The 5,234-nt window shown below is 49.8% G+C and overlaps 1 pseudogene; it reads right to left on the reverse strand.

Moving 5' to 3' along the window:
- Positions 1-2,270: 2,270 nt before the first annotated feature.
- LOC149330080 (uncharacterized) lies at positions 2,271-2,866 on the reverse strand (annotated as a pseudogene).
- Positions 2,867-5,234: the final 2,368 nt, after the last annotated feature.

Raw genomic sequence — 5,234 nt, forward strand, 5'->3', positions numbered from 1 at the left:
GACTGAAGTTTTTCCCGAGTGACAATGCTACTACAGAGCTGTAGTTTTCGATGTGACATACTATTTGAACATTTTATGCCACACCAGATTTTTAGGGATTAGTCGCGCAGAACCACCAGCAGGATATGCGTGCAAAACCGTCTCGTGCTAGCGATTTGCTATAGAAGTATGCTGATAAAACGGCTCGCACGCGCTGACTCGCTCGCCCACGAAGCCTACCACAGCGGAAGTGAGAGGCGCGGTTCCTTGTGTCTTAATTCTCGCAAAAGCCTCACGCGAAAGAAACGCGTGTGCGATCAGGCCAGCATATAATGCAGTGTGCACTGCGCGTTTGTCTGGACAGCGCTCTGCCCGCTCTGTCACAGTGTGCTGTCAGTGATACTGGCACCGTTCTTGTGGTCTAGCCATTTTACCTCAGGCCTGCACATGCGTCATACACATAGGCGGCAAAGTGCTCCAACGGCGCAGGGCTTCGACTTGCTTTCTGTTCCTCTTGAATTACTCCCTGTAGGTCCCACAGTGGTGGCTCAGTGGTTACGGCGCTCGGCTGGTGACCCGAAAGACGCGGGTTCGATCCCGACCGAGGCGTCCGAATTTCGATGAAGGCGAAATTCTAGAGGCTCGTATGCTGTACTATGTCAGTGCACGTTAAAAACCTCAGGTTATCGAAATTTCCGGAGTCCTTCAATACGACGTCCCTCATAGCCTGATTTGCCTTTGGGACGTTAAACCACAGCAAACCATCCATCGTATACGAGCGAAGAAAATACCAGAGCTTCACTCCGTTGTTTGCTGCGTTTTATTTTATTTCGTTCACTATCACTTTAACTAGCACTATCTCTTTTCGGAGGTTCCCATGCGCTGGCTTCTTCGATGCTGGTCGTTGCGTTTCCTTTTTTTCTGTCGAACAGATGAGCAAGCGCACGTGTATGGCGTCACTGATCCTTGATGGCATACAAGCGCATATCACAGTGCGCCCTCTGTAGAGCCTACCGGAGGCTGCCCTTCCCACTCTTGTACTTCTTCGCTTGGCTCTGGTGCGGGGAACCTCTTCCGGAGCGGCATGCGAGCTGGCGTGGGATCTCTCCTCGGGACGCGTTTTCCTTTCCGCAGTGACGACAAACAAATGAGCAAGACGTGCCACATAAAGTGTGCTGCTGTGTGCGGTGACGACTCAGGTGTCCGGCTTCACCCCTAAGCGAACCAGCTGGTGGACGAGGAGATGGTCTCGCCGTTTGAATTTCCGGCCGCATTGGTCGCCCAGGAAAAGCCGCTCGCGAGTATGGGTCAGTGCATGCCTGTTCAAATGGCCTCTGTAAGGGAAAAGAGAACAGAATGAGGAGAAGTAGCACACTCTGCAAGACAGCCTCATAGCCGGCTCAAAGGAGGAAGAGGAACCGCTCCATAAACACACGAGGCCTTTCACCTATGCGTAGCAGCGTTGATATGGAGCGAAAGAAGCGTATACTGCAGCCAGTTGGCCCAGCGGACACTGCCATGACGCAGGATAATGCAGCCCTGTTGAGCGCTTAAACATTCGTCTCTTCTCCTACAATACTATTGAAGAAGCGTAGCTTGTTGGGCCAGTTGGTGCATGGTATGAGAAAACCAGCGAAAAGGACGCATTCACAAGGAGAAGTACACAGGACAACGCTGGAAGCGTTGTCCTGTGTATTTCTCCTCTTTGTGAATGCGTCCTTTTCGCTGGTTTTCTCATACTCTTACAATACATATCAGATAAAGTTACAAAATAAGTCACACGCATCTATTGGTCTTAGAAACCGCCGAAATATGTCGGGCGCTTGAGTTCTTTGCCAAGCTACTGGACTTAGCAGCAAAGGGGAACGCGAATACACGAACCTCTATTCGTTGATTCGCTTCCATGCGCAGCGACGCTAGTGGCGAGTACCTGGTCGGGGGAAATTTTGTACCCAGTAGAAAGCCGGTGGGTACCCGGCGTCATCGGGGTTCGAACGCGAGGCGGAAGCGAGGAGGATGCTCTACTACAACGCCACCGCTTCGGCCAAGGAGATAACTCGGCTGGGTGACGTAACCACTCGCATACATTTAGGGCAAACAGCTTCTGGTGGTGTGTGCATGGTCAAAACGAAATAATTAGGACAGAGTATCCCGCCTGTCTGAGGACGGCCAAAATAGGCCCAGGTGTGTGTTGCCTCCGGTCACCTAGCTCCGATCGGTTGATGCAACAGCTTTTCAAGGTCGCCACACAAAGACATGAAAATCGCTTTATCCGTACCCACTACTACGCGTCACGTGTCTTCCGTGCGATGAATTCGCTGCTCGCCGTCAGCGCCCGCGTCGTGATTTCTGCGCGAGCTCCGAACCCGAGACCTCCGCTGCCGGTCGAGGACTCGGGTGGACCTTCATGGAAGACCTCGTTGACGTGGCTCACGGCGTTGTGCACCTCGGGCGGGTTCTAGGACGAAGATGTGGCCGCAGCGGCCTGAGTACCATGGTCCTGCGAAGACTTCGAGGCCGGCGGCGCGCCGTGCGGCTTGGCCAGGCTTACGGGCGTCGCGTAGTACCGCTCCTTCACCGCCGTCAGCGGCATGTAGCTTAGGTCTTCGTTGGGGTCGACGCCCGGACTCTCGAGCACCTTGATCTCCGGCACGTCCAGGTCATGGTTGTCCAGGCACCGTGTGGCCGAGCTGGAGCCACTACGCACGTCATCATCGCAGTCCTTGTAGTTGAGCACCGGGTTGAGGTGGCCGATGGTGGAGTTAGCGTTGATCATGTCGTAGCCCTTGGCATTGGAGCAGAAGCGCTTGAACACCACGCACAGCCCGATGAGCGATATACTCATGCCCACGAAGAGCACAATGCCTAGGATGATTCTGAAGATCATGGCGTCGGCTGCTTGTGCTATAGCGCTGCGGTCAACAGGAGGAATTGTGTACCTTATCTGGCAAGGGTAGAACGGATTCGATTCCATGCGCAGTTACACTAGTGGTGCCCCTATGTGTAGCACCCGGGCACCACTTCACTACTTTCCTTTCTGAGTGCGATTTCCGGTTCCTTCTGGGATCTCCCCATTAGTGCTGGTCGATGCGTCTCAGTAACGATGCGAACCATCGCAGCCGTATAAACACAGGTCCAATCGTTTGTTCCTTTTGAAGAAAGACGATAGCCACAAAAGCTTCACTGTGGAACATGGTTACATGAAATCAGATTTAACAGCGCGTTTCCCTCGCGAACGAAAGGATGACTAAGTTATAAGACGCCTCCACTTGCTTGGGCAATCGAAATGCTTGAAAACGCTTGGTACTGTGGGTGTATTGGTTTGTAGCGTGTGCGTAAAAGTGCCAAATATTGGTTGATGTTCGCTTGAGTCTAACGCCATTACTATAGGCTTCTTATACGAAAAACCAGAAGCAAAGCGCAATACAGAGTAAAACCTCGGCTTACTTGTTATCGATGGAGAAAGGGCCCGAGGAGCAGCGGTGCCTTCGTTGCTGCCTCAGCGGATGCTTTTTCAGCCGCTGCTCCTCCAAAACGACTTTTTTAGGGAACAGGTCGCTGCATATGTCGCAGCGGGACACCGTGGGTGAACCGGATGAAATGGTTCCATTCATGGAAGGAAAACGCACAGGGGCACGATCATCTAACGGACGACGAACATTAGGCTGCTCTTTCATAACAGTCTGAACTTTTAATCGCCAATCATCCTAAGCACTCAAAGGACGACAGAAGGCGCGCAATTGTGGTCGCCGCTCGCTCATTCCTTTCTTTATACTTTGTAATAGTGCCTGTATAATGTTACTACCAAAACTGCACACGTATAATAGAAAAAAGAACAACACATGTTTAAGACGTTTTGTCTTATCTGTAGTTTGCAATTTTTCGCAGCCATGTTTGTCATCTTCAGTTAAAAGTTCTTGCAAGGAATGATTAGTTTCTGTTGTCTTATATTAACTATTGCATCATCTAAATCGTGTCTCCTCCTGTAGCTGGTCAGCACTCCGAGGTGCGCTGTAGCTAAAACTATAATAAAAGTACTGCTGTTCGCACAGTGTTTGATTTTTTTCTCTAACCATATCAATTTTGTAATGACTATGCGAAGTTACATAAGCCAGCAAGACGCCTGACTGTTTATATGGCCCAACTTACCGCGATACCGCTTAAAAAATTCATTGTAAGAAGAAGGTAAGGACGAATCAGCACTCCCGTGCTTCGTCATCATCGCTGGTTGTTAGAGCGCGAGCTTTTAGTTGCTAAGGAAGTAAGCAAGTTTGCATGCTGACATGCTGTAATAAACATCTGGGGACATGAAGAACATTATATTATTGGTTAACCGACAGATGCACAATGCGCAGTACTGATTTCATGGCCCCTCTAATAAAAATAAATGTCACACATCTATATCATTCCCATCACGGATGAATGATATGCAGCAATAAAAGAAGTCATCATTGACATTAATTGGCAATGTCTGCTTCCTTCAACTACTCCTGACACTTAATAATTCTTACCTGGTTTAAGAGGTATATTTTTATTTCATTTGGTTTTATTTTTTATCTACCATTATAATGACTCATGTGGTTGTAAGCTACTCTTGTAACGATACAAATATCCTGTGTTCACTTTTGTTCGCCAAGAAGCAAAGCTCTAATGCAGCCTATGGATGGCATGCACACCTCGCAATCTTAAAGTTACGGGCTCAGTTCCCGCACCTTTTAAGAAGTTTTATATTTCGTTGAACCCACAACAGCACGCCGCATAAGCCCCACGCAACGGATCCGAAAGATGGCCTGAAGGGAGAGCTTCCGAGACCTGTCGCTGTATATCCTGCCTGAAATGCGGCTTAAGGAATGATCGTGGTTCCGGTCGACAGGGCAGCAGACACAAATGACGGGCGACCTCCTGGCACACAAACTGCTTGATTTCGGCAGAAAGGCGATAGGGTTTAATGTCCATGGCGGATCAAAACACGCCACTTGGGTAGCTCGTCAAATCTCTACAAAGATCGTAGACCTTCGCAATGGCAGTCGGACTTTTTGCAATGGCCGTGTTGAAGGCGTCATCATCGGTACCTTTCAGCACGTGCCTAATCTTATCTACGCCCGCTATATTTGGGTTGAAGCGTTTCCATAAGTCCACGATGTCCTCGATGTAACTGTTGAAGCTTTCTCCTGCCTGCATGCTGTGATCACGAGCGTAGACGCTTCGAAGCACGAAATTTGCGAACGGCAGGACGGCCGGATACTCCAGGAAAG

This window comes from Amblyomma mixtum, chromosome 9 (assembly GCF_055824585.1).
Source record: "Amblyomma mixtum isolate Tamu chromosome 9, ASM5582458v1, whole genome shotgun sequence".
In the NCBI taxonomy this organism is placed as follows: domain Eukaryota; kingdom Metazoa; phylum Arthropoda; class Arachnida; order Ixodida; family Ixodidae; genus Amblyomma; species Amblyomma mixtum.